General features: G+C 47.3%; 1 protein-coding gene across 1 annotated transcript in view; it reads right to left on the bottom strand.

Annotated features, from left to right (window-relative positions):
* The window catches only part of LOC138276088 (zinc finger protein 845-like), an 82,962-nt gene extending 63,854 nt beyond the window's left edge, over window positions 1-19,108 (bottom strand). Inside the window, exon 1 of the mRNA XM_069219146.1 lies at window positions 18,758-19,108. The gene's annotated coding sequence lies outside the window, so the exon portion shown is untranslated. The remainder of the gene's footprint in view (window positions 1-18,757) is intronic.
* Between the last annotated feature and the right edge of the window lie 282 nt (window positions 19,109-19,390).

Below are 19,390 nucleotides of genomic sequence, written 5' to 3'. Positions count from 1 at the left end.
TGGCTCCATTGCAGCCCCTCTTAATGACCTCACATCTAAGAAAATGCCTTAGAAGGTATTATGGACAGCAAACTGTCAAAAAGCTTTTGAGGAGCTGAAGCAGGCCATGTGCTCTGCACCTGTTCTGAAAAGCCCCTGTTACTCCAAAAAAATCATTGTCCAAACTGATGCATCTGAATTAGGGGTAGGGGCAGTCTTATCACAACTTGATTCTGAGGGCCAGGATCAACCTGTTGCTTTTATCAGCAGGAGGTTGACCCCTAGAGAAAAGCGTTGGTCTGCCATAGAGAGGGAGGCCTTTGCTGTGGTCTGGGCACTGACGAAGTTGAGGCCATACCTGTTTGGCACTCACTTCATTGTTCAGACAGACCACAAACCTCTACTTTGGCTAAAACAAATGAAAGGTGAAAATCCTAAATTGTTGAGATGGTCCATATCCCTACAGGGAATGGACTATACAGTGGAACATAGACCTGGGAGTACCCACTCCAATGCAGATGGACTCTCCAGATATTTCCACTTAGACAATGAAGACTCATCAGGTCATGGCTAGTCTTATTGTCCTTCATTTGGGGGGGGGGGGGGGTTGTGTAGGAAAGTACCATCTTGCCTGGCATGTTACCCCCATATTTTCACTGTATATATGTTATTTTAGTTGTATGTGTCACTGGGACCCTGCCAGCCAGGGCAACAGTGCTCATAAGTGTGCCCTGTATGTGTTACCTGTGTTATGACTAACTGTCTCACTGAGGCTCTGCTATCCAGAACCTCAGTGGTTATGCTCTCTCATTCTCTTTCCAAATTGTCACTAACAGGCTAGTGACCAATTTCACCAATTTACATTGGCATACTGGAACACCCTTATAATTCCCTAGTATATGGTACTGAGGTACCCAGGGTATTGGGGTTCCAGGAGATCCCTATGGGCTGCAGCATTTCTTGTGCCACCCATAGGGAGATCTGACTATTCTTACACAGGCCTGCCAGTGCAACCTGAGTGAAATAACGTCCACGTTATTTCACAGCCATTTACCACTGCACTTAAGTAACTTATAAGTCACCTATATGTCTAACCTTTACCTGGTAAAGGTTAGGTGCAAAGTTACTTAGTGTGTGGGCACCCTGGCACTAGCCAAGGTGCTCCCACATTGTTCAGGGCAAATTCCCCGGACTTTGTGAGTGCGGGGACACCATTACACGCGTGCACTACACATAGGTCACTACCTATGTGTAGCTTCACAATGGTAACTCCGAATATGGCCATGTAACATGTCTATGATCATGGAATTGCCCCCTCTATGCCATCCTGGCATAGTTGGCACAATCCCATGATCCCACGGGTCTGTAGCACAGACCCTGGTACTGCCAAACTGCCTTTTCAGGGGTTTCACTGCAGCTGCTGCCAACCCCTCAGACAGGTTTCTGCCCTCCTGGGGTCCAGCCAGGCTTGGCCCAGGATGGCAGAACAAAGGACTTCCTCAGAGAGAGGGTGTTACACCCTCTCCCTTTGGAAAAAGGTGTTAAGGCAGGAGGAGTAGCCTCCCCCATCCTCTGGAAATGCTTTCATGGGCACAGATGGTGCCCATTTCTGCATAAGCCAGTCTACACCGGTTCAGGGACCCCTCAGCCCTGCTCTGGCGCAAAACTGGACAAAGGAAAGGGGAGTGACCACTCCCCTGACCTGCACCTCCCCTGGGAGGTGCCCAGAGCTCCTCCAGTGTGCTCCAGACCTCTGCCATCTTGCAAACAGAGGTGCTGCTGGCACACTGGACTGCTCTGAGTGGCCAGGGCCAGCAGGTGACGTCAGAGACTCCTTCTGATAGGCTCCTTCAGGTGTTGCTAGCCAATCTTCTCTCCTAAGTAGCCAAACCCTCTTTTCTGGCTATTTAGGGTCTCTGCTTTGGGGATTTCTTTAGATAACGAATGCAAGAGCTCATCAGAGTTCCTCTGCATCTCTCTCTTCACCTTCTGCCAAGGAATCGACTGCTGACCGCGCTGGAAGCCTGCAAAACTGCAACAAAGTAGCAAAGACGACTACTGCAACTCTGTAACGCTAATCCTGCCGCCTTCTCGACTGTTTTCCTGGTGGTGCATGCTGTGGGGGTAGCCTGCCTCCTCTCTGCACTAGAAGCTCCGAAGAAATCTCCAGTGGGTCGACTGAATCTTCCCCCTGCTACCGCAGGCACCAAAGAACTGCATCACCGGTCCCCTGGGTCTCCTCTCAGCACGACGAGCGAGGTCCCTTGAATCCAGCAACTGTGTCCAAGTGACTCCCACAGTCCAGTGACTCTTCAGTCCAAGTTTGGTGGAGGTAAGTCCTTGCCTCCCCACGCCAGACTGCATTGCTGGGAACCGCGACTTTTGCAGCTACTCCGGCCTCTGTGCACTTCCGGCGGAAATCCTTTGTGCACAGCCAAGCCTGGGTCCACGGCACTCTAACCTGCATTGCACGACTTTCTAAGTTGTCCACCGCACGATTTGCAGCTAGCAAGGCTTGTTGGCGGTCTTTCTTCAGGAAAACACTTCTGCACGACTCTCCACGGCGTGGGGGATCCATCCTCCAAAGGGGAAGTCTCTAGCCCTTGTCGTTCCTGCAGAATCCTCAGCTTCTACTGTCCAGTAACAGCTTCTTTGCACCCACAGCTGACATTTCCTGGGCATCTGCCCATCTCCGACTTGCTTGTGACTTTTGGACTCGGTCCCCTTGTTGCACAGGTACCCTTGACTGGAAATCCATCGTTGTTGCATTGCTGGTTTGTGTCTTTCCTGCAGAATTCCCCTATCACGACTTCTATGTCCTTTGGGGAACTTTAGTGCACTTTGCACTCACTTTTCAGGGTCTTGGGGTGGGCTATTTTTCTAACCCTTACTATTTTCTAATAGTCCCAGCGACCCTCTACAAGGTCACATAGGTTTGGGGTCCATTCGTGGTTCGCATTCCACTTTTGGAGTATATGGTTTGTGTTGCCCCTATCCCTATGTGTCCCTATTGCATCCTATTGTAACTATACATTGTTTGCACTGTTTTCTAAGACTATACTGCATATTTTTGGTATTGTGTACATATATCTTGTGTATATTTGCTATCCTCATACTGAGGGTACACTCTGAGATACTTTGGCATATTGTCATAAAAATAAAGTACCTTTATTTTTAGTATATCTGTGTATTGTGTTTTCTTATGATATTGTGCAAGTGACACTAGTGGTACTGTAGGAGCTTCACCCGTCTCCTAGTTCAGCCTAAGCTGCTCTGCTAAGCTACCATTATCTATCAGCCTAAGCTGCTAGACACCCTATACACTAATAAGGGATACCTGGGCCTGGTGCAAGGTGTAAGTACCCCTTGGTACTCACTACAAGCCAGTCCAGCCTCCTACATTTGTCTCAGTTGTTCAAATCTGCTAAATTCTTCTCTAAACAGGTGATGCTGCAGCAGAAGTGCACCACTGCAGCCCAGCAGATTAGTCCAATTCTTGTGGGTCAACACTTTTATGTACGAAACTTTGTGAGGCGATGGAATGACAGCAAGTGCAAGGGGCCTTATTCGGTCACTCAGAGCACCCCCACTGCAGTGAAATTAGAGGGCAGGAAACCGTGACATTTTTCAGACATTCGACTGGCCCCTGCTTTGTATCAAACATCGTCATTGGGACAGGAACTTTTGGAGGAGAGCGAACAAAAGGAGAAATAACATTGTTCTTTTTCAAAGAGCGAGTGGAGCACCATATTAGCTCAGCTTACAGACTTTTTTTGACCGTTGTATTATTTGTTTGTTTATGTTTTTGTATATGTACTGCAGGTTTGAAGTGGTATTCTAGTTCATGTATAGTATCAAGTTTAAATATTGTGCGTTTGAAAAGAAAGACATATAAATATGAGAATATGTCTCATGTTATACACCATAGGTTGTTCGATAATATGTGGTATCAGCATATGACAGAAGTAGGTTTGCAAAGTACAAATGAGTCTTGTTTAGTATGTTCTTTAATTTCACATGCTAGTGATTTGGATAGATTACATTCATCTAATGAAGTATCTTCTAAGGTTACACAGTGTCTTCTCCATCTTTTCCTATGTAGAATGAGGGCACGGATGCAACCTTCACAAGTGCAGCAGGGAACATTTTTAGTAAACATCACACAATATGAGAAAGGGATCGCTGACATAACGAATGTTCTACCTGACCGAAAGGAAATAGAAATCAAAATAGAAGCAATGGCGAGGACAGGAGCTTTGAGCTACAAGGGCATAGGCTAGAATACTAGGACAAGGATTCCTATGGGTATCACAATCTACTCTTCTATGTAAGGACTATGCAGCAACCCCTTAGCCCTATGACTGTCAGGAGAGACCTTATGGTAGGGTAAATGGTTCAGTATATGTCCATGGTCAATGGCACAATGGAGCAGTATTTGGATGTAGAGCTCTAACCTTATGGAGAGGGAGTGGAAATAACTTTAACACACAACAGGATTGTCAGGCTATATGGGATGAGAATATACAAAGTTTAACATGGCTAGAAACGCCTTCAACTCTTTGAGTGGGTCGAACACCTAGTGTTTTCTCCTTATGTTTTAAGGGAAACTGAACAGTTTCAGTAGGGACAAATGTCAATTGCATCACCACAAGATATAATGATGATATGCAATGGGGCACCTCCAGTATAATGAACTATTATTGGCAGTGTGGAGAATGGCTATGTACGCGACTTCCTGCAGGATGGAATGGTCTCTGTTCCTTAGTTACTGTCAACACACCCCCTCCTTAGTGATTCCAGGAGTGGATGTTTCAAAGTTACACGAGCATCCTGTGAACAGTCCAACGACTTTGTTACACCATCATCGGAGGAGAAGAGCTGCTGAATACTTGGGCACTGCAAAATGGACAGATGTTCCACAAGAATATCGATTGTTCAATGATGCCCAGTTGTTTTTTGGAAGCATCTTCTCATTCATTCAGGCTAAAGCCACTGCTCGTTGGTTGCAAATAACCCGTTGGGAACGGATGAAAGCCATCAATGCAATGGAAGATGGTTTCAATGCAATCAAAGAAGAGCTACGGGCAGTGCGAGTGATGCTTATGCAACATAGATATGTGTTAGACTTGATAACGGTAATGGAGGGTGGGGTTTGTGCCAAGATCGGTATAGCGTGCTGTACATATGTGCCGGCTAATGATGCAGACAATGGGACAATAACAGAGGCTATACTGACTTTGCACAATCTGCAGAAGAAAATGGTAGAAGAGGGGGGTGCCTCCAACTAATAGTTTCCAGGGTTGTTTTCGTGAATACTGTCCTGGTTACCTGAATTGCTTAAAGGACTTCTTCCAATTCTTGTGATGATCCTATTGGTATATTGTCTTGTTCAGGTTATTGTAGGGTGTTGTAAAACCGGTAGCCTGAAGCTGGCAGGGATGTTTACTAATAGGGTAGTTAATAAAGTGTGGAAGGAGAGCAGAACGCATACACCAAGATAGGTACACTTGGTAGGAAAGGTGAGCAAGTAGTTGAAAATTCAACTAGAGGGGGGAATGTAATAGGCCTCAAGAAAATGACAGAAGGCCTAATCTGGTCAACACATGACGTAGAAAACAAATCTGCAGAAGTGTACATCATACATGAAAAGTACAAGCCTCGGTTTGAATACAATGATCACGTAGGGATGCAGGGACAGAAAGGAGAATGAGGAGAGAGGCCAGGTGCAGGGTAAAAGCAGTCACAGTCCGATTTCGCATGCCATAGATAATTTAGAAGGACGGATACACAAAGGAGAGTCTGAGCCACTTTTTGATACCCAGGTTAGGAGAAAGGGTAAATCATGACAGGCTGAAAGGGAGACACGGCATTAGATGTTTGTGTTTCAAGGTTGGCAGGGAGTGGGAGACAGACCGTAAAACTTCAAAGTTGGTAGACGTGTAGGGAGGACATATTGATAGAGTTCAAAGGGTAGGATCGAAGGTCACTGTATGTAGGAAGATATATATGTATTATATCTGTTATAACTGTATTTTTGTAACAAGTAGTCAGATAGCATTTAAAGAATTATGGTCTTTGTTAATTGTAAACGTTATGAAGGAGGTGGAACTTGGGTGCCCACCAAAAGTATAAAAAACGCTGTTTGTAAGAGCTGAGTTGAATGTGGCTTCAGTTACACAACTGTGCTGTACTCCCGGCCGTATTTTATTTACTTATAAATATACTCAATTATTATTAGAATTGTGTCACTTCTTTTTTTCTGACAAAAACTCGACTACACACTCAAATCACTTGAGTGTTTACTGATTTAAGTCCCACAGGAATTTCTGGCTGCAGGGAGGAACAGCTACAAAACTAACTGCGTGTAGCCTATGGTCCTCTGCAGCGCTTTTGATAGCCTGCCAGGAAGGTTGACAGCTTCTCTAAAAGCCGTGCCATGTTCCCAGACTCCACTGTGAACGACCCAAGTTGTTTTTAGGTCGAGTATAGCTGCTCTTTTTGACCTTTTGTTATCTAGTCTGTGGACTTTAACAACGCCCATCTCACTCCCGTCACTCTCATTCGTTCCTGGGCCTGCCTTCAAAGTTCCCTTGATTTCGTAGGGAAATGATTAATGTTTGGCCCACCTTGAGGCTGCTTTGTTATCGCCTTAAAGACTGACCCTATTACATGGATTATTGCACGATCGGCAAGATACTTCAGTGTGGCGTACTATTTGTTTCTTTTGCCTCGCCGCTTCATGCTCCGTGGCATATGTTGTTTCTTCCTCTTTCTTGTTTTGGGCATGCAGCTGTTTCTTTATTTATTTCAAATGTATTTAATAGTTTTTTTGAAAAAGGTTCATAGAGCGGGAACTCAATCAGAGAAGTGCTTTACATGTGCAAGTGAAGTTTCATGTAGCGCAAACCCGATCTAAAGAGCGCTTTACATGACTCCCACAAGTTTAGCAGTTGCAAATATACAAACTGGAGCAGTTAAAACAGTAAAAAACACAGAAATCCTCAATATTCGCTGCACTCGTGGAAACTTGCCCCATAATGCTTTGTAGGCATTTCTTTTTCAAAACATTTTTGTCCATAACTCAGCCTGTGGTGGTCCTAGGGAAATAGGAACACCATCAAAAGCACAACGCGTTCTTTCTGTCTAGGCCATCTCTGGGTCCCCACACTAGGTGGGGGCAAAATAGTAACCTCTCCCACCATTCAATGTCTTTGTATGCGCTCTCATGGTTGGAACTTTTTGTTTTACAGCTGGAAGTAGTTTGTATTTTAATGGCCTTCTTTGTAATAGTATTGCAGTAGGCCTGCTAGGGGGCAAAATGTGTAAGGCACTGAAACCCATTTTTATGGCTGACTTGGGTCATTTTAGCATCATTTTTGTACGCTAAAACAGTACAAACTTAACTCCATATTTATTTTTTGACTCTAGATCCATCTAGCGTCAAAATATTGAAGTTAGTGGCATTTCTAGGATGCGCGAGCCCACCTTGCGTCAAAGAGATGTAAATTAGGTGTTCCTGTCCTGGAAACGACGCTAACCCCCCTAGCGCCATATTTACCTCCTGGTGCACAACCGACGCACAAGGAGGAGGTGGACCTAAATAATGGTGCTAAACCCACTTAGCGCCATTATTTAACGCTTGTGTCAGACCAGGCATTGAGATCCAGATAGGCCCATTTCCATGGTGAAACACCATGGAATGGGCACAAAGATGCCCACCCCAACCCCCAGAAACACCACCACCCACACCACAGGGACACTACTGGAGGAGGGAGCCCATCCCAGGTAAGTTGCAGGTAAGGTTTTTTTAATAAATATATGGTGTGCCACTGGGGGCACTTACATGGGGCCCCCTGCCTGGCCCAGGGTATTTTAGGTTTGCCAGGGGACTCTGGTCTCCTGTGGTGGGCATTGGGGTGGTGGGAAAGACTCCTGTCTATACTTAGACAGGAGTAATCTTTGGCTGCTTGTGCACCAAAAAATGACGCTAGGCTGATTAGCGGCAGGAATTTTGCTGCTAACCAGCCTAACGTCATTTCTAATTCACTAGCACCATTTCCCTTAACGCCATCCCCCTGGCTAGTGTCTTTTTTTTACGCTAACCATTCTTTAGCGCCATTGTCATTTTACAAATCTGCCGCATGGATGGCTTTAAGGACTGGAGTTAGCTGGCTTTAAAAAAAAATGACACACAACCATGTTAGCGCAGTTGCGCTCCATTTTTCATTAATATGGGCCTATGGCCCTCATTACAACATTGGCGGGCGGCGGAGGCCACCTGCCAATATTGTACCGCCATCAGGCCTCATATGCAGTCTGAAACTCGCCGGCCGTAATTTGATATCCCCGCTGGGCAGAAACAGAGTGCATGGGCAGTGCAGGGGTCCCCACCCCTCCCCCCTGAGTCACCCTGACCGCCAGCTTTTCCATGGTGGTATTTACCACCATGGAAAGGCTGGCGGATGGAGACTCGTAATCCTCAGAGCAGCGCTGCTTGCAGCGCTCCCCTGGCGGATTACAACCGTCGGGACTGCCATGGCAGTACTACCACCACATTTACCCTGGCGATCAAGGACCGCCAGGGTTGTAATGAGGCCCTAAGTCTTCTAGAGAGTATGGTACTAGGCACTACAATACTTTCTGACATTCTGTTTTTATATCATTAGGCCCTTTAGGGAATGACTATATGGTTACATGATCATGTTTCTAACAAATGCTATTTTTATTATGGTGTCCTCTAGGGACTGTTCTGAGCAACACAGTCAAGCTACTACAATATTCACTGCACTTGGGTGATACTCGCCCCATAATGCTTTGCGGGCCATTCCTTTTACAAAGCATTTTGCCTATAACTCATGGCACAACATGCTTTTTCTGTCTAGGTCATCTCTGGGTCCCCACACTAGATTGGGAGGAATCCCAAAAACAAAATATAAAACAATAAAATAAATAAAGGCAGTATTTTCATTTTTTGCTGCAGATAGAGGAAGAAGGTAAATGGAAGTGCTTTCATTATATGCAGGGCCAGTAGAATTTTGTAGCAGAGAGGACCAAATTATGCGGTACGGTTGACCAATTTATATGGCAAGAAAAGTCCAGTTATGCATTTACAACTCCATTAGCTCTAACACAAGCAAATGTGAGACCTATTGCATTACAAATGCTTGTTTGTATTATATCTCACCTTTGCCCGGTTTCTTTTCTCTTCTTTTTCCAGCTCTTGTCACCCATGGTCATGAATTGTCAGGAGTCGATTTCATTACTGGTTCACTCTGATGTTTCCAGTGATCAATGCTATTCATTTTACTTTTTTTATTTTACTGATTTTTCTCCATTTTGTTTTCAAAGTGCATCGTCAGGGAAGCTCCCTGGCTGCATCAAGAGAGCCACTGATAGCCCATCTGTTTTATTTAGTCTTTTGTAGTCATGAATTTCAATGGCTTCTGGGAACTGCAGTCTTTTTATAACCAAAACATATTAGAGGTGCACCGTATCGCTAAACATTTAAGAAAACAGTCCTCTTCAAATTCTCAGTTATGTCCAGTTCTTCACTTTATTTTCCTATTGTCTTTAAAAACACCACACATCAAAAGCAAGCAACAGCCAACGCATTTCGCCCACACAAGTGGACTTGTTCTGGGCACCAACAGTTTCATTGTCAATCCTCCAAATCGTTCCACTCCTCTACCGTTTGGGAATTGAGGAGGACAGATGTGCGCAGCTAATGGCACCTAATGTAGTGCCATAGTGGGATGTAATTGATTCCAACTTTGCATGTGATGGATTAAGCTTCTGAAAAATAGAGGCCCTTGGACAGACAATCATCAAAGAGAATGGGACATTAGCATGGAGTCTCTTTTCATGGCCAGCCCAGAGCATGTTAATTAAATACTACTAGTGGGCCTGCTGTGCTGATTGTACCACCAACTTAAGTAGTCCTTTAGCCATGTCTCAGGCCTGCCATTGCACAGCAGGGGTGGCTCCTCCGCCCACCCCAACCCGCCAGCAGTGGCAGCAGCAAACCTTTCACTATAAAACAATAATAAACTATGTTTATCATCGTTTTATAGTGAAAAGGGAGGGGCTATGGGGCTGTGACGGGGACAAGGGGGAGTGCACAGCACTCCCCCTCAGTGCGCATGTATGTTTGGGCAGCCGTCTCGGGCCGGCCATACAAACATGTGCACTAGGCTCTCTCCAACCTAGCAATGCAGGCACTGTGTTGCAGGATTGGAGACAGCAGACAGAGCCTTTCACTCCGTCCAGTCCTAATGCTGCTATCATGCTCCTAGCAGCTTGAAAGCAGTGTTGGGACAGTGTGCAGGGCAGGCTGGGAGCTTGTGTCTGCAGTCCAGTCTAGGAGCAGATGGTAGCAGTGTGGAATGGAGCAAAACGGTACGTTTTTTTTATTACATTATTTTTTTTTTGTCGTGTCCCCCCTCCTCTGCCATGCGCCACCCCACCCCACCCCTTTTCCCTCCTGTGAGCCGCCACTGTTGCAGAGCCTGTGTGGGCAGTTTTACACTGCCATGTTGACTTGGCAAAATAACCTCTTTGCCAGGCCCATACCTTCCCTTCCCTTTGTATACATACAAGTCACCCCTAAGGTAGCCCTTGACAACCCAGAGGTAGTGTGCTATGTATTTAAAAGGCAAGATGTACTTTTACGTTTTACATGTCCTGGTAGTGAATCACTCCCAAAGTTGTTTTTTACTACTGCAAGGCCAACCTCTTCCATAAGATGACATTGGGATTCCCTTATTACCTCTTATAAGTGTAATTCACAATCTGGAAGAGAGAAACTTTTCAGGTTTGGTGTCACTGGGACCACAATTTTAAATAACAACTTATGGTGTGGTCTGATTTCACATTGAAATTCTGGACGTGCCACATTTAGAAAGTTGGCATTTTCTGACTTTAGCCATTTGGTGCGTAATGCCCATCTATGATCACTTGTCTGGGCTGTGTCACTGCTGGGCTTTGTGTATTCCCCCTTTATAGCCACACACAATGGGAGCTTAGTTGTGACTTGATGGGCCACCCTTGCAGGATGGGTGGGAGGAGCTGGGCCCAGCCTCACTTACACCTGAACAGGCTGTGTCCTGTCCCCACATAAAAGGCTGCATAACCCCCTGTAGTAAGTCTGGAGCCGTGGCAGGAAGGGAGGACATCTGTGCACTTCAAACACCTGTCTTTGAAGTCTCTTTCACTTCAAAGGCCCTGCTAGGTATAGGTACTGGAACTCTCACACCGCCAACACAATACACTTCTAAACTTGTGCATACTCTGCCAGGAAGAAGCCCTGGTGCGCTGCTGAAAGACTGCCACTGCTGGACTGTTGCTTTGCTGGACTCCTGCCTTGCTGTGCTGCCCTGCTGCCTGCTGTACCCCTGCCTGAGTGAGAAGGACTGGACCTACATCACTTGACCAAAGAGTGACTGCAAGGTCTAGCTGTCTGGCCTCCTGGCCTGAAGTCTCAGAGACATAAGACTTTCAACCACCCTGCTTCTGCACCTGGGCTCCGCCATCTGTGAGTCTGCTCTGCCAATTCGTGACACTCAAGCCCAGGTCCTTTGAAAGTGGACCTAAGGTGTTTGCTCCTGTGGGACCTTCACATTCTCTGCTGTGGGAGCAAAACCGTTGCATTGTCACTGTTGCGTGGAACAGATCAGGTGCATCACCACTACTGCTTGGGTCGGAACCGATGCAACAGACTCACATAGCAGGATCTTGAGACCAGCGCGTTGCCTTCAGAACTGCTGCTGCGCAACATTTTGTTATTCGCATCCCTTGTTGACGGCAGCCGTGACGACGACTCTACAGCTCCCCATCGCAGCCTCAGTGCTCATTGAAACTGATGCATCGCCTCAGCTGCAAAACTTATCTTCTACACCGGCCTTTGCAACACAACAGTAGGGGCTGGTGACTTGAGAAAGGGGTGGGGCGTAAACAAACTTTTCGACTTTGACTGAGCAAGACAGTAAAGAGAATGAGCGAAATAGCTAGGCCACATATAGAGAGAGCATTACAACAGACTTTCCTTTTAGTTCACTAATCGATCGCTTTGACATCAGACAGGGAGGGTGTATGTTTCTAAGTTGAAGGGAATGTTGCCTAGTGGGTAAAGCTGCCAACCATGCAAACCGAGGAAGCAGCTTCGAATCTCTGCAGATCTCTCTGTGCCAAAGAATGGAATGTGGCCTATTTCTTTGGTGAAGTGCTCTTATGACCTTGGGTAAGGTTCGCTCTATGCAAAACTACTACTGTATAAGTGTTTTTTCTATTGGTCTATGATCAGTACAATGGCCACTGAAAAGCGTGGGGTAGATTGTGTTGGGGGTGGTGGTAAGCGCAAGTGAGTTAAGGCAAGTGTGACCTGGTGGTGTATGGTAAGATGTATTAAGTGATGCTACTGACCATGTCTTTGCAGTGTTGTCATGTGGCAAGGTGTGAATGATTGTGGTGTTCTGGGTGTGGAGTTTGTATGGTGTGCTGCGGGTGGTATGCCAGTGAATACTGTGGTAGTGTAAGATAAGAAGGCAGAGTAGGGACCTTGGATGAAGTAGCCAGTGAGTTTTATTTGGAGACTGAGTTTTAGTCGTGGTGAGTTGCTGAGTAAGTGGGGGTCAGGAGCAGGTGTGGCAGTGAGCAGGAAGGGGAGAGGTGGGAGACAGCTAGAGAGGAATCCACAGTAGAGAGTCTTTAAGCCAAATGCAGAAATATTGAATTGTTACGTTAGGTGACATTATAAGAAATGCATGTTGTAGGGCGTACTGGTGTGTGGGAAGTTGTGATGTCAACTTTGTAGGAAGCTGGCCTGGCTTGTAGTGGGTACCAGAGGTACATACACCTTGTGCCAGGTCCAGTTATCCCTTATTAGTGTAGAAGAGGTGTTTCTAGCAGTTTAGGCTGATAGAAAGTTGGTTATGGCAAAGCAGCTTAGGCTGAACTAGGAGACATGTAAAGCTCCTACTATACCACTGGTGTCATATGCACAATATCATAAGAAAACACAATACACAGAGTAACTAAAAATAAAGGTACTTTATTTTTATGACAATATGCCAAAAGTATCTCAGTGAGTACCCTCAGTATGAGGATAAGTTATATACACAAGATATATGTACACAAACCAAAATTATGCAGGAAATAGCAAGAAAAGTAATGCAAGCAGTGTAACGTTACAGTAGACTGCAATAGGAGCACATAGGTATAGGGGCAACACAAACAATATACTCCAAAAGTGGAATGCGAACCACGAATGGACCCCAAACCTATGTGAGCTTGTAGAGGGTTGCTGGGACTGTAAGAAAACAGTGAGGGTTAGAAAAATAGCCCACCCAAAGACCCTGTAAGGTAGGTGTAAAGTGCACCTACAACCCCCAGAGAGCAGAGAAGTCGTGATAGGGGGATTCTGCAAGGAAAACCAACACCAGCAATGCAACTACAGTGGATTTCCGGACCTGAGTACCTGTAAGACAAGGGGACCAAGTCCAAGAGTCGCCGCGACAGTGTCGAGAGTGGGAAGGAGCCCAGGAAATGCCAGCTGAGGGTGCAAGGAAGCTGCCACCGGTTGGAAGAAGCTTGGAGTTCTGCAAGAAAGAAGAGAGCTAGGGACTTCTCCTTTGGAAGACGGATGTCCCACGCCACGATGAAGCTTGTAGAGGTGTTCCCATGCAGAAAGCCTGCAAACAAGCCTTCCTAGCTTCAAGGGTCACGGTAGAGGTTTTTGGGTGCTGCTGTGGCCCAAGAGGGACCAGAATGTCGCCACTTGGAGGAGGAGACAGGGGGGGCACCTAGTAACTCAGGGAACCCTTACAGAAGCAGGCAGCACCCGTAAAAGTACCTGAACACGCACTTGGAAGAAGAGTGAACCGGCGTTCACCCAAAGTCACAAAAGGGAGTCCCATGACGCCGGAGGACAACTCAGAAGGTTGTGCACTGCAGGAAGGAGTGTCGGGGACCCAGGCTTGGCTGTGCACGCAGGAAATCCTGGAAGAGTGCACAGGAGCCGGAGCAGCTGCAAATCATACGGTACCCAGCAATGCAGTCTAGCGTGGGGAGGCAAGGACTTACCTCCACCAAACTTGGACTGAAGAGTCACTGGACTGTGGGAGTCACTTGGACAGAGTTGCTGAGTTCCAGGGACCACGCTCGTCGTGCTGAGAGGGGACCCAGAGGACCAGTGATGCAGTCTTCTGGTGCCTGCGGTTGCAGGGGGAAGATTCCGTCGACCCACTGGAGATTTCTTCAGAGCTCCTGGTGCAAAGAGGAGGCAGGCTACACCCAGAGCATGCACCACCTGGAAACAGTCGAGAAAGCCGGCAGGATGAGGCAATACAAGGTTGCTAGTAGTCGTCTTGCTACTTTGTTGCGGTTTTGCAGGCGTCCCGAGCAGTCGATCCTTTGGTAGACGGTGAAGAGGGAGATGCAGAGGAACTCTGATGAGCTCTTGCATTCGTTATCTGACGAATTCCCCAAAGCAGAGACCCTAAATAGCCAGAAAAGGAGGTTTGGCTAACTAGGAAGGAGGATTGGCTACTAAGAGAGGTAAGAGCCTATCAGAAGGAGTCTCTGACGTCACCTGTTGGCACTGGCCACTCAGAGCAGTCCAGTGTGCCAGCAACACCTCTGAATCCAAGATGGCAGAGGTCTGGGGCACACTGGAGGAGCTCTGGGCACCTCCCCTGGGAGGTGCAGGTCAGGGGAGTGGTCACTCCCCTTCCCTTTGTCCAGTTTCGTGCCAGAGCAGGGCTGGGGGATCCCTGAACCGGTGTAGACTGGCTTATGCAAAGATGGTCACCATCTGTGCCCATCAAAGCATTTCCAGAGGCTGGGGGAGGCTACTCTTCCACAGCCTTTCTCACCTTTTCCAAAGGGAGAGGGTGTGACACCCTCTCTCTGAGGAAGTCCTTTGTTCTGCCTTCCTGGGGCAAGCCTGGCTGGACCCCAGGGGGGCAGAAACCTGTCTGAGGGGTTGGCAGCAGCTGCAGTGAAAACCCTGGAAAGGCAGTTTGGCAGTACCCGGGTTCTGTGCTAGAGACCTGGGGGATCATGGAATTGTCTCCCCAATACTAGAATGGTATTGGGAGTGACAATTCCATGATCTTAGACATGTTACATGGCCATGTTCGGAGTTACCATTGTGACGCTACACATAGGTGATGCCCTATGTGTAGGGCACGCGTGTAAGGGTGTCCCCGCACTCACAAATTCCGGGGAAATTGCCCTGAACAATGTGGGGGCACCTTGGCTAGTGCCAGGGTGCCCACACACTAAGTAACTTTGCATCCAACATTCACCAGGTGAAGGTTAGACATATAGGTGACTTATAAGTTACTTATGTGCAGTGGTAAATGGATGTGAAATAACGTGGACATTATTTCACTAAGGCTGCAGTGGCAGGCCTGTGTAAGAATTGTCAGAGCTCCCTATGGGTGGCAAAATAAATGCTGCAGCCCATAGGGATCTCCTGGAACCCCAATACCCTGGGTACCTCAGTACCATATACTAGGGAATTATATGGGTGTACCAGTATGCCAATGTGAATTGGTACATTTAGTCACTAGCCTGTTAGTGACAAATTTGGAAATAAAGAAAGAGCATAACGACTGAGGTTCTGATTAGCAGAGCCTCAGTGAGACAGTTAGGCATCACACAGGGAACACATATAGGCCACAAACGTATGAGCACTGGGGTCCTGGCTAGCAGGGTCCCAGTGACACATATCAAACACACTGACAACATAGGGTTTTCACTATGAGCACTGGGACCTGGCTAGCAGGATCCCAGTGAGACAGTGAAAACACCCTGACATATACTCACAAACAGGCCAAAAGTGGGGGTAACAAGGCTAGAAAGAGGCTACTTTCTCACAGGTACCCACTATAAACCAGGTCAGCTTCCTACACTCCCTGGACCAGAAACAAGCATCCTGGGACCGGTTTCAGGTTATCACCCTTCATGAGCCAGGCTAGCTTGAATCCAGTGGCATAGTGAGCACGAGACCCATGTCTGGGGATACTCTTCCCACTTACGGCAACTTTAGCAACACAAAAGGATGATGGACGGAGTGGTGAAACTTTTCTAACACTCACCCCCAGTCACAGAAATGGGTTTAATCTATCATTCTTTTGCTCATCATGCCACCCTAGTTTGGACCCAGCTATATGCCAATCAGTCTTGACCTTGTTCCCCATGGGAACAGTTGAGCCCGAACTGCCACGCCAGGTCCTCCCTGGACCAGAAACAAGCATCCTAGGACTGGTTTCAGGGTACCCTTCTTAGGCCAGGCTAGCTTGAATCCAGAGGCACAGTGAACATGGGACCCAAATCTAGGCATACCCTTCCCACTTAGGGCAACTTGAGCAACACAAAAGGATGATGGACAGAGTGCTGAAGCTAAAGGCGTTCTAATTGTGTCAATGCATCACAACAGTTTTAGGGAAAGAGCTCTGGCCCAGGGATCGTGGTTAGCAGGGGCACTGACCACTACAATTTCTAGGCTACATCATACATGAGGCACAAAGTGGGAGCTAACCATGTCAAAAAGAGGCCTTTTCTCACAACTAGCCCTGTGAGGGGTTTATACTAAATGAGGGAATCTGTGCACCTCATGCTGTGTTTTACTTACATTGTAAGGAGTGCTAACATAAGAGGAAATCCCTGCACTGCACTACTTTTTACTACACTCTAAGGGTGCATTGTACCTACATCAGGGTCATGTGGGTGTGGCCTGCTTCAGATAGGAAGCCCTGTTTTCTTCCCAGAGAGACTCCCTTGTTGTTTACGAGCAACAAATGAACAGAAAACAATAACCGTTGTCCTTGTGTTTTACAACTGTGGATCCTTAGAACGATTCTGGCATTACTCCCCACTCCTAATAGAGTGGAAGAGGTAAGAGCATGTATTCTCTACCAAGAAGACTATCTATCTTGGCTTACTGGAGGATGTGATGGAAAGACTGCAGCAGACACTGAATATATCATTAATGCAGATGCTACTGCTGCAGAAATGTCATCGTATAATTTCACTGGTTATTAAAATCCTCCATTTTATTCATCAGGCCATTTACAAAGCACAGAGGTAGTCCAGCGTCCCTGTCAGACAAGTTGGTGGCCCACACTCTTACATGGCTTCTGCGATTCAGCCAACAGGGCGTAAATCATATTTCTTGTTTCCAGAGGACTAGATGTAGGCGGAGGACCTTCAGTGAGCAGGGTCGCCACCTTTGGAATGGGCTACCTTTGGCCCCTGGACTCATCTTTTCCCATTATGAAGTCGGAGTTGCTTCAGGAACAATCTGACAATGTACTTATTCTGCTGATACACTGTCCTGTTGGCTTGTGCTGTGTCTGTCTGTTTTAAGTCCATGAGTCTGTTCTTGGTCCACTAGTGCCAGGACACCTGTGAACACAGTATGATCGACAGATAAAGCTTTTCTACAGCTCAAGGGGTCTGGATGAAAAAATAGTGTAGTGCGTACAGATTTCTCAAAGTGCACTAAGATGCACTGCAGCGTGCACAGATTTTTCATAGTGCATTAGGATGCAGTGTGCACAGATTTCTCACGGCAAAGTAAAATTCACTACAGCATGCACAGAGTTCTCATAGTGCAGTAAGATGTCGTGCAGTATGCACAGATTCCTCTTAGTGCAGTAAGACGCAGTGTAGTGTGCAATGAGTCCTCACAGTGCAGTAAGATGCAGTGCAGTGTGCAAAGATTTCTCATAGTGCAGTAAGATGTAGAGCAGTGACACAAGCTCACCATAGTTCAGTACGATGCAGTGACACATGTGCAGATTCCTTATAGTGCAGTGAGATGCAGTGCACAGATTCCTCACAGTACAGTAAGATGCAGTGCGCAGATTCCTCACAGTGCAGTAAGATGCAGTGCGCACAGATTCCTCACTGTGCAGTAATATGCAGTGTAGAGATTTCTCACAGTGCAGTAAGATGCAATGCAGTGCACAGATTCCTCACAGTGCAGTAAGATGCAGGGAAGTGCACATAGATGCAGTGCACAAATCCTTCAGTGCAGTAATATGCAGTGTACCACACATATTCCTCACAGTACCGTTAGATGCAGTGCACTGCACAGATTCCTCACAGTGCAGTAAGATGCAGTGCACAGATTCCTCACAGTGCAGTTACATGCGGTGCACAGATTCCTCTAATTGCAGTAAGAAGCAGTGCGGAACACAGATTCCTCACAGTGCAGTAAGATGCACTGTACAGATTCCTCACAGTGAAGTAAGATGCAGCACCGTGCACAGTGCAGTGAGATTCAGTGCAATGCCCGAGGTCCCCGGATAGAAGAGTCCAGCTCAGCCCGGCTCCAGCCAGAGATTCCTCATAGTGCAGTGAGATGCAGTGCACGGATCCCTCAGTGCAGTAAGGTGCAGTGCACAGATCCCCTCTTTAACACAAATGATGACCACAAACACCCCCAGCGCCCCAGAGGCCCTCGGATAGAAGAGTCCAGCTCAGCCCGGCTCCAGCCAGAGATTCCTCACAGTGCAGTAAGATGCAGTGCACAGATTCCTCACAGTACAATAAGATGCAGTGCACAGATTCCTCATAGTGCAGTATGGTGCAGTGTACAGATCCCCTCTTTAACACAAATGATGACCACAAACACCCCCAGGCCCGGAAGGAAAGCCCCCCAGAGGTCCCCGGATAGAAGAGCCCAGCTCAGCCCGGCTCCTGGCAGAGATTTCCTCCAGGATTATTCAGTCTATTTCTACAAACACAGCAGAAGGTGCTGACAATCTCCTACCTGAGCAGAAACCTGTGCAGGCATTTCCAGGCTCTCTCCTCCTCCTGGGGCTGAGGGGGCAGGTGCAGATTTGGGGTCTGACGTGGCGGGCGCTGTGAGGGTCTGAAGATTAACTGCACAGACCCTCAGGGGCTCTTCCTCCCCTGCAGGAGGCTGGAAACACGAGAGGCTGAGACCCGCTGCTTGTGCTGACTCTGCCGCCGCTGACCCGGATACTATTACATTCCCTGTGCTGAGAGGAGCTCATCAGCTTCCGCTGCTTGTTCTGCCTCTACCGCGGCTGACCCGGACGTTATATTACTCAGAGCCCTCCCCGGGTTCTGAAGCTTTTCTGCCTCTACTGACAGCGGCTCATCAGACCTCCCCACCAGCTGCTTGTGCTGTCGCTGCCTCCGGTCACCCGGAAGTAAAACTCTTCAGCACTTCCTCACAGAGGACGAAGTGGGAGCTTTGGGGTGACACAGGAGGTGAGGCCTGGGGGGCCGGGGCGGGGGAGAGCGGCCGGTGGGCTTTAAGGGGACAGTCAAGACAAAGAGTAGAGAGTTTCCCTTTCATATATATATCTCTAAATATAATATCCAAGTATTCTTCTTGTGAAATCTCTCACACTTGTTTGGCCTCATGGTAGTTCTC

Source organism: Pleurodeles waltl, unplaced genomic scaffold (genome assembly GCF_031143425.1).
Source record: "Pleurodeles waltl isolate 20211129_DDA unplaced genomic scaffold, aPleWal1.hap1.20221129 scaffold_37, whole genome shotgun sequence".
NCBI lineage: Eukaryota > Metazoa > Chordata > Amphibia > Caudata > Salamandridae > Pleurodeles > Pleurodeles waltl.
This window is presented reverse-complemented; position numbering and strand designations above follow the sequence as displayed.